At 38.1% G+C, this 10892-nt stretch overlaps 1 protein-coding gene across 4 annotated transcripts in view; it reads left to right on the top strand.

Annotated features, from left to right (window-relative positions):
- The first annotated feature begins 5023 nt into the window (after positions 1–5023).
- The window catches only part of LOC119476733 (filamin-A-interacting protein 1), a 41546-nt gene continuing 35677 nt past the window's right edge, over positions 5024–10892 (top strand). For 2 of the 4 annotated variants that reach the window (XM_037750213.1, XM_037750208.1), the window contains exon 1: positions 5025–5372. The gene's annotated coding sequence lies outside the window, so the exon portion shown is untranslated. Of the gene's footprint in view, positions 5373–10892 lie in introns of all 4 variants that reach the window. The other 2 variants (XM_037750212.1, XM_037750209.1) reach the window with 2 other exon arrangements.

The raw sequence follows: 10892 nt of genomic DNA, 5'->3' as shown, positions 1-10892 counted from the left end.
TCTCTCTAGAGTCAGTGTTTGGTTTGTCCGCTCTGGGCTACTGTAGAAACATGAGGGAGCAACATGGAGGACTCCATGAAGAGGAGCCACTCCTTCTGTAGATAAACTGAACCAAACCAAGTGTAACCATACTTTTATTTTGAAGTGATTTCCGGAAGTCTCATGTTTTAATGTTGTGACTTTGGTTGCCTACCAATCTGCAGGCTCTGTGCAGGAGTTAGTATATATAGACTGTATTATGTCAACTTTTTATTCTGACAGCTATTAATCCCACATAAGATGTTAGTTTATTAGTTTATTTATTATTTAGATATTCAATTACACTGCAGGATATTACAAAAATAATAAATAAAGTAAAATAAACAGATTGTAATGTCATATTTGAGGAATTATGAGACAATATCTGGGATTACAATAGAAAAAAACACCACGCAATGAAACAAACTCACCTGCTATAAACATACAATTTATATTATATTATATTATATTTTACTTGTATTTTTTTTTTTACTATAATTTATTTATTTGGCCATATGTGTGCCATAGCAGGATCATGAGATAATCAGAGATATTTATCACTGAGCAATAATTTATCATAAGAGAGAGAAAGAAATGCCACGATGTTAGGAGGTTCTTATCATTATTTATTCTCCAGTTACATGAAGAGTCGATGCTCAGAGCTAGATGGCGATGTTCCTCATTAAAATGAGTAATAACTCAGCATCAGTATCATGATGTCACTGCACACTCAATCCTCTGCAGTGACTTTTTGCTGACTGTAAAAAAAAAATATTTGCCTCCAAAATGTAGTGGAGTGTAAATGAGTAGCTCAAAATTGTACTTAAGTACAGTAGGCCTACTGAGTAAATGTACTTAGTTACATTCCACCACTGCTAGTCAGGATTAATAAAAATAAAATAAAATGAAATTAGGTAAAAAAACAACATAATAAAATAAAATAAAATAAAACAAAACAAAATAAAATAAAATAAAATAAAATAAAATAAGATTTAAAAAATCCTTTATTAGTCCCACAGCAGGGGAATTTGCAGGATTGCAGCAGCGTAGGGGGACAGTGTAAACAACTAGAAACATCAGTAAAAAACAAAAACAAAATTTAATAAATAAGCAAGTATAATAAAGATATAGTCAGTAAGTAAACAGTAAAAAAAGATATAAAAAATTAAAACAAGATATAAAAATAGACTGAATCAGTGGGTTGGGTTATTATTGCATATATGAATATGAAATATGGATATTGCACAGTGAATTTTTTTGTTTACTGTATATAGCAAAAACAAAACAACAAAAATGAATAGAAAAGCCGAATAGAGTTAATATTTTTGTTGGTAGCGTTGCTTACTGTCTGCCACAGTGTCTTCTGTGATACGACCACAAGGGGGCACCAAAGCCCAAAATCTTTAAATTCTATACATGGTGGCTTTAATGTACAAAAAAAAATTTATTTTAAGTTTTCATATAACGACGAGAGAGAAGTTAGACACCATGGTGCGTGTTTGTATGACTCCATCTAAGAGAAATGGACGAGTTGACCCCTTTGTCTCACGCTGACCTCCTGTCAGTGTGAGTGGGTGTGTGAACGTCCAACAGCTGTTTTCTTTCTTGGTGGGATGATGATGATGATGATGTGAGAATGATCCTTCACACAACATCATCACGTCCCTCTGTGTGAACACATTCAACACTTAAGTATGTTTGAATATTTCCAGGAAGAAGTGAAAACTCTGCAGCACATTATGACCTAAAAAATCTCCATGCAAGCCGTTTTGTCCTCACTGTGCTTTGTTTCATGAAATTATATGATTATTTTTCAAGTGCTGACATGTTTTGAAATTCCTTTACTGTGTTTATTTGTGAAAATATCTTTGTAAAACCTCTTTATGATCAGTGAATCACCGCAGGCATGATATATAAAACCACAATATGCTAAAATTCTCACTGTTTTCTCATTCATAACAAATGTTGTTGTATTTACAGCCGTGAATAAATTATTTAGTGTTTGAAGCTCTGTCTTCCAGAGGATATTCTTTTTCCTGTACTTTTTAAAATATATCTTCTTATTATATATAAAACTACATTTATACAACTTTAAACTCAAGTATTTGTCTCGAACAGGTCTTTGAAAAGTGTCTTAAATTCATTTGTTTCAGGCCATACAAGTTTTTATTGTTGTCTTAAAGCTAAACTTTTGATGTGAACATAAACTTATCTTTAGAGTTTAACAGAGTTCATTGTTATTAGGCTAGTTTTAATAATTTGGGTATTTAAGAGGACATGAAACGTGCATGTTTTGGCACATGTAGTGCCCAAATATATCAGAAAAAACACATTGCATAAAATTTGATTTTAGTTGCTAAAACCGCAGATATGAAAAATTTATTAAGATAACCCACGAGTTGGAAAACTCTCGCGTGATGGTTCAGGATAGGATAGGTCGTCGGGCAGCGAGTCTCACAATTTTTGGGTTATCTTCAAAAAAGAGATTTGCGTTGACTGCTCTCTTTGTGAAATGTCTCCAGAAACAATGCTGCTCCTGTTCTGGCAAAGTCCAGACACCGACACATTTTTGGAAGGATGTGTCTTGTCATATTACTGATAATAATGACTCTGTTTTTTTTGTCTGGTTTCTACAATAACAACAGAAAAAATTTAAAGAATTTTTTATAATAAATTTGATGATAATTTTAGCAAAATTCCATATTCATAAAGCCACTCTAAACCCTTATTTATAATATTTGAAATTTAAATTAAACAGTACATTAAACCTATTTTTAACTAAAAATAAAAAATAAAGTTGCAAAAACAATTTATTTGTGCTCTTTGTTTAATGTTTTTTTTTTTTTTTTTTTAAGATTTTCTCTGTTTCTGACACTGTTTATCTGTATTAATGACTCATTTGTTTTTATATGATTTGTTTGTATGTGCACTGATGCAATAAAGAATTGAAAAAAAAACTCTAACTTGCTAGCAAGCTGCCATTTTGGAGTGACGTCATTGATTTCATACATTAAGGAGGTTTACAAGACAAGATGAGAGAAATGTTCAGAAGAATAAATCCTGAAACAAGAAGAGGACAACAGGAAAAGCTTAAAGACACTACAGAGATGGAGCTGAGGATAGACGGCAGACAGTCATCTCTGTGTTGGGGAGAAAACGGAGGATGACGGAGCGACAGCGGTGCGACTACCGGAACACAGGTAACATCAGGTCAATGATGTCTCTAGTGATTGTTTTGGTGACATAAAGTCATAAGTCAACAAGAAATAAAGTTGGTTTAAGGGAATAAAGTCGTAGTATTATGAGAATAAAGTCATAATATTATAAAGTATCTTGTAAGTCTACCTCGTAAGTAGAACGTTTCTGAAAGCTCCGAGTTCACGAGTTGTGACGTGTTTGTTGACGTCAGAAATGGCGGAGGCCTTGGAAGTTCATTGTTCGGTGCATAATAAGTTAAAGGGACTGTTTGTAACTTCTTACACGTATGAATCATTGCGGGTCGGTGTCTCGTGCGCGCTTGCGTGTGGCTTCGCTGTTCAGATTCAGACTCCAACACAAACTCCAGTGAAGCACCAAAACCTCTTGGTTGTATCTAGTGAAGCTGTTAAACAGTGTTGGCCGCGGTCGGAGGACGCGGGGGAGACCGTAGCTTTGGTCTCCAGGACCGGAGTCTCTGCTGTACTCTGCTCCTCTGCCTGCCTTCACTCACACACCGTGCTCCTTCTCTCTCTCTCTCTCTCTCTCCACCTCTCACGTGCATGCTGCTCACTCCACACTGCAGAAGAGTTAGTTTAGCTCTGAGAATATCTAGTGAATGTTCAGTGGACGTTTGTGCAGAAATAACTGCTGCAGCTCCTCCAGACCAACAGAGGTTTCCCGTGTCTTGTGAAGTGACGGGGCTCTGCAGAGAGAAACGTTATCGTCTCCGACCAAAACTCCGGCGTCTCCCCCATTCCCTCCGGCCGCGGTCGGGATTCTGAGGTGGGAAAAGCCAACACTAGGATCAGCATTGATTCATGGAGAGACCTTCGTCTGGTCAGCTAACATTACTGCCAAGCAGCTGAAATATAGAGTGATATTGTGCTTTTAGCTGACGTGTGTCGCCTCACTGCGGAAATAAACTGGGACACATTTAGAATGTTTAAAATGGTCTATATATTGTATATTTGTGACATCACAAAATTACAGAAATCCTGACAGCTTGTTTTCCAAAGCACAGTTTCTGAATACTGGCTTTATGTATATCCATGGATTGAGCGTTTCCATACTTTCACAGTATTTATATAGAACTTAAAGCTGCTTTATAATATAAAACAACATGAAAATATCACTCTTTACAATATGGGACCTTTAACTTGTTTGACTGCTTCATGTCCACTTAAACGTAATCTTGATATCTGCATATTTGTGTCTGTTTTGTGTGACACATTCACAATCATCTATATGTTATAATCACTTATTTTTGTGCTCAAAATGACAGCCAAAATATTATAATAATGATTAAATTAAAAGGATTAAAAATAAAGTCTTGTGGATTTGTGGCATCATGAGTTTGTAATAAACTGACAGACATTTTCTCACACATGAATCCCTCCCATCGCTGTCGCTGTCCTGATCCAAAACGAAACATCTCTGTTATTTAAAATAACAAACGTGGCTGCATTATTGGATCAAATGGAAACTTAATTTCCATTTAAAACAAATTTAATCTGATTTAAAATGAATTCCAGCCCTCAAATCCAGCTTGACATATTTGGTATCTTTGGCGTCTTTGTAACCTGGACGAGAGTTTAAAGTTGTGGCTTTGAGGGATAGAAAACAACCTGCTGAACAAAAGTAACACAAACCTCATCAAACTAACACAAGCTGAGCCAAGCTGAGCCAAGCCGAGCTGAGCTGGGCCAAGCCTCTGGCTGTGAGCTGGAGGAGGAGGAGGAGGAGGAAGAGGAGAAGGAGGAGGAGGAGTAGCCAGGCTGCTGGACTGGCTGATAGCTCAGCTGTTGGGGGTTTGTTAAAGCCTCCGTCAGTCCCTCAGTCAGTTCAGCTGCTAACACTGACTGAGAACACATGTTAAATATAGAGCCGACTCACTCCTGACCAGGAACAACCAGGCTGGACACAGAAGAGGAAGAAGAACTGGTTTTATTTATTTATTTAATCTCTCTCTCTCTCCTCAGAGGACGAAGATCCACGCCGCTCTGTTACCTCCAACTCTGGCAAGAGAAGAAGAAAAGTGTAGAAGAAGAAACCAAAGAGGAAGGTTAAAGAGAAGAAGACGTCTCAGTGATGTTGTGAGGACTGGACTCACTTCTGGGATTGGACAGCTGTGACACCTCCGACCTGCTGAGACACAGGTAAGACCCAGTGATGTCATCACTGACAGGTGTGACACTTAATTAATTAATGTTTAATTAATGTTTTAAAAGAGTTTAGTCAGTTGGTGCAAGAACAAAATATCACATGCCTAATAAAATACAATTAAAAAGACTCAAATACGGTTTAAAATATATAAATTAACAAAAACTATTAAAGAAAAATGTTGAAATAAAAAAATTAACAACCAATAACCTAAAAATTCTTATAAATCCAATCAATAAATCACATATGAAAGAAAAAAAATGTACGTTACCAAAAAAATTGAATAAATTCAATTAATAAATCACATATGTAAGTAAAAAATGTATGTTATCAAAAGATTATAATAAATTAAATGAATAAATCACACATGAAAGTAAATGCTTGTCACACTATTTAAATATCATAAAAAACATAAAATGAATATTCTTTGACAAGGATGATATCAGTGTGTTAATGAATAGAATTTTGATAATTGATTAAGTAATTTACCAAATTAAAAATACCAAATATTATCTGATAACAGCTTCTGAATGTTAAAAGATTCTTGCTTTTGTTTCATATGTTGTTAAATTGAGAAAAGGTCACGTTAAGATGTGTTATAATCAGCATAATGTACAGAATGACTCCCGTCAGTGTGATAGTATTACATATTATAATATTCATTATCATTATTACTGAGGCGTTAATGTGAAAGCAGCATTTCATCTGGATGTGGAGCAGATGTTAACCAAAGAACGTATATCGCCAAGAAGTGAAAGTCAATTGTTCGTTCCATTGCGTCCAGCAGCAGAGCTACGCTTCCTCCATTTTGGACTGAAAGCGACTAGCGGACGCCGGTAAAACGTCCGCCTACAAAGTGGTGTTCAAAAGCAAAACTAAATTATGTTTATTCTATCGTTATATTCTACTGAAATATCCTGTGTTGAAAAATGTAATATTATAAATATGACAAGCGTTTTCAGTCCAAAATGGCGGCAGCGGTTGTTGTCAAAAAAACACCGGAGTTTCGTCTCTTTGATTCTATACTCTTTGTGTTAACTATGTTTTGTTCGCTAGTTTGATTTAAGTAACTGTATACTGTTATATATAAATATATTGTAGTAAACAAACGCCGTATTTCCTACTTGAAGTACTCTAGTAAAGTACATGCACTGAAGAATTACTTGAGTAAATGTACTTAGTTACGTTTTACCGCTGGAAAACATTTACGTCGGCTGAAATGGTCACAAATGATTATTTCTTGTCTGTATTTATTTTACATTTGTTGCTCAGTGATTCTTCTTGAGGTATGTTTGGGTAAATATTGTATTACTTTAATACATATTATTACGTTAATACTATTATTCTTACTTAGGCTTCCAACACGTGACGATTTATTTGTAGTAATTTGATTAATCACACCTTTGTTTGGTAATAAAGCACAATATTAACCGTATTATCACATAATGTTGAGGCTCTGTGTTGTAGAGGAGTTAAAATCTAGTCTGAAGGACTTTAATATTTAAGTTTATATTGCGCTTATATAATACATATTCCTAAATAAATCATGTTACAAACTAATTATTAAGTGCACAATGCACAGATAGTGGGAGAAACAGGGCGGTCAATATAAAAAAAACTTTAAAAAAATATAATTTTTATTCTTATAAGTCAAGTTTATTCATACAGAAATCCCAAATTTGTCTCAGAGGGTTTTAAATATATGTAACACACAACATCTACTAACCACTGAGCCTCAATTCTGAGACGGAAAAACTACAAAAATCAACATTTAACCTGGAAAAAGAGGATGCAATAGATGTTGTATAGACAGAGTAGACAGATGTAAAGTTAAATATAAAGTGTGTGGAGTGAAGACAGTGAGTTACTGGAATGAGTTGTTCACGTCGAGCGTCTGAGTGTTGTTCAGACTGACTCATGAATGGAGCGGCTGTGAGACGCTCGCTCAGTGACTCAGTGAGTTACGACTCCCTTCATTCACAGACCAGTAAATGCTTGTTTCAGGAAGCCGTATACATTAGACGGAATTAATTTAATAGATGTTTTACCAGAGTGCTTAAGCTCTGCTGCTCTCTTCGGAGGGCACGAGCTGCTTCTACTGATAGAGCTGCAGAGAGGACATGAAGCAGGAGACAAAACACACACAGATCCACGTCTTCTGTAGAACCACACAGAGATGCATTCTGGGATCTGATGAGGATCTTTTGTTTTTAAAACTGTTGCAAAGCATTGTTGAAAGATAAATCTGTTTTATGATGTGGTTAAGGTTTGGTGGGTTTTAGGAAAAACATGGTGGTTTTGGTTTTTGGTTATGGTTAGGGGAACAATCAAGTGGGGATCTTCCAAAGTTACAGTTCTTTAGTGTAGAATGATGTCTTTTTGTTTCCGTTCTGCAGCTCAACAGAGAAACACAAAGATGTAAACAGATAACTGATGCTGTTGTTCTTTATTGGTTAAAACAGCCTCATGTTCCCCTCAGGATGAATTATAACGGTGTGTTCACACCAGTTTGCAAAGTTTTTGTGCAAAGATGTGAATAGACTAGGGATGCACCGATACCACTTTTTTTTTCAGACCGAGTACAAGTACTTCCATTTTTGGTACTCGCCGATACCGAGTATCAATACGAGTACTTCTCTGTGCCCAAAGACCCTCGTTAACAGCCAGCTGGAGGGTGTGAGCGACACACGGCAGGCTGGGGAGTCCCGCATAGGTGAATCGCGGAAGGTGGCTCGCGGCCGTAGCTTTACAGCGCTCCCCGCCCAGACCTCGCCACACCGTGGACAAAGGGCTCGCTGCGCTCTCTCTCCCCGCCAGGGAGGGACGGGGTCCCCTGCTCCCGGTGCGACTGTCGACCGAGGCGGACTGTCCTCTATGCGCCCCAACCGCATCGTGCCGCCAGTGCGGGGCTCGGCCCACGTAAAAGGCGCCAGGGGTCTGTGGCGATGACTGCGCCGATGACTGTAACCCACCCGACCCGTCTTGAAACACGGACCAAGGAGTGTAACGCACGCTTGAGTCAGAGGGTGCAAGCAAAACCCCATGGTGCAATGAAAGTGAGGTGTGATCCCGGCCCAGCGAGGTCGGGCGCACCACCGGCCCGTCTCGCCCGCACCAACGGGGAGGTGGAGTGAAAGTAAAGTGGTATCGGTGCCGTTTTATGAGTACGACCCGATACTGGTATCGGTATCGGTGCATCCCTAGAATAGATGCAAATTTGTGCCGGATGACTTGAATGGCGTGAACGACGCGTTGCGAACACGCAAAATTTGCGTCATATTTCAACTTGAGCGAGAAATTTGTGTGACGCTGTGTGGTGAAAGCCTCTCAGCGTTGAGATCGTCCTCCCGTCGTCGCTGACGTCCTGACGCTGTTGAATCACAAATGGAGGATAAATAAATCTAGTATGTGTCTGTGGTCATCCAGAGCTACGATAGAACATCATATCTGTGCAGAGAGCGGACCAAACTCTGTGTAGAAACCACAGACTGTCTCTGGTAGTAAATGGCTTGAACGAAAATAGTTCACTGAAATATGTTTCTAAAAACATCTGAGGCGAGAAATGATCCATGCAGTTGATGAATCTGTCTTTATTTTGGATCGATAACGGTTAGTTTAAAATTTTTTCGGGAGTTTCCAGAGGTGGCGAGTCGTGCTTGATGCCCCTGATTTGCATAAAGTTGCCTAGACTTCATCTTTATGCAAATGAGGAGCGGGCAACGTGCCGGTCCGTCTCATTGCACGGCTGTTTACATTGACAACCAATGGGAAGAAAAGACGGATCCTGTGGACACGTTCCATCACAACGTCACTGTTTCCTCCTTAGCTCACGACGGACAAGACTCCTAATTGCTACGGCCACTAGAGGGCGCTGTCACCTGAACGTACACTCATTTCTTTATTGGGCATTTGCTGAAAATTAGCTGATGGTGCTGTTTTTCTTGGGAGGATGACAAGGATTCTGGGAAGTGTAGTTTATTAACAAAGATGAAGATTATAAAAATATACAGGTTTTTTTTTTGCAGATGTTATTTTCTGTCAGTTAGTCTTTTTAGACATTTAGTGAATGCTCTTATTCACAGAATTACTGTTAATAACTGTAAACCACAGAGTGATGCTGTGGTTCAGTGTTTGTTGTCTGCTGTAAGAATCAAACCTGTGACATCTGAATGTTTACTGCTCTGTTCTAGTTAAATATGGAAAATGTTCCCTGTTTGATTTACGTTGAACAGTAAACAGAGACGCTCTCTGGCTCGACCTCCTCTGTGTTATCGTACCCAGCATGCTTTGCCCTGCCCAGATCTCCTGGGACCGTCCTCTCCATTAATAGCTTTTTTCCCCTCTGTTTTCATTGCAGGTTATTTTAAATCATTTTTACGAGGCAGATATGTGGAGGAAGGGATTATTTTTATCAGGATACTCACAAAAACATCAAAACATATCCTTCATTTGATGTCATTTATACACTGATATTTATTTTTATTTGAAGTTAGAACATATTAGTTTGCGTGGCGTGTCTGTCAGCAGGATATACTGTACCAACCCAGATTCATCAACAGGTTTCTGTAGAGTGGTGGGAGATCGGCTCCGGGCCAACAGACCTCTGATTAGGTTCTGGTCGTGATCCAGATCTGGGATTTTCCACACAGTTGTTGCAAATCCCTCAGGACTGTTGAGAGGGTCAAAATATCAGTTTCACTTAAAACGTTCTGTGAACACAAAGGATGTGTCTTACCTTTAAATGATCAACATCACGTTCGGAGGTTGACGTTGGTCGTTTGCTCGACGACCCAAAGCAAGTTATCTCGACGGATACATTAATATTTAACAATCCCCACAGAATTATTTCTTTCCTTTGGCGACTGACTTTTTGTCCCCCGGACACATACGTACGTAATCTTTACTCCTCCTGAGTGTAACTACGCAGCACAGTCACACAGCAGTTTGTGAAATAAACACAAAATTTAATCTTTTTGTTTCGTGTACATAGACACAAACTACTTAGTTAGGTTTAGGAATAGATCGACTTGGTTAGGTATAGGCAACAAACTACTTAGTTAGGTTTAGGAATAGATCGACTTGGTTAGGTTTAGGTAACAAACTACTTAGTTAGGTTTAGGAATAGATCGACTTGGTTAGGTTTAGGTAACAAACTACTTAGTTAGGTTTAGGAATAGATTGACTTGGTTAGGTTTAGGCAACGAAACTACTTAGTTAACTTTAGGAAAAGATCGTGGTTTGGGTTAAAATAACACCGGAAGTGCTGTAAGTTAAGTACGTAAGTTACGTTAGAAAAACGACTTAGTTAGGTTTAGGAAAGGATCACGGTTTGGGGTTGATCCGTAATAATAGTTAACCTGCAGAGTAACAGAGATGGAACCAGGATGGAAAGGAAGAACATTTACAGACGGATAGCAAATGAAAAAATGGTGTCGTTCCATCATAATACATATTAAAATGTTGTCCGATTATGACTCGAGGTATTTAGCGTTCCTCCCCTCTGACCTCTGACCTTC

The sequence above is a fragment of the Sebastes umbrosus genome, chromosome 18, assembly GCF_015220745.1.
Source record: "Sebastes umbrosus isolate fSebUmb1 chromosome 18, fSebUmb1.pri, whole genome shotgun sequence".
In the NCBI taxonomy this organism is placed as follows: Eukaryota; Metazoa; Chordata; class Actinopteri; order Perciformes; family Sebastidae; genus Sebastes; species Sebastes umbrosus.
The sequence above is the reverse complement of the archived record's forward strand: the minus strand, read 5'-3'. Positions and strand labels throughout refer to the sequence as shown.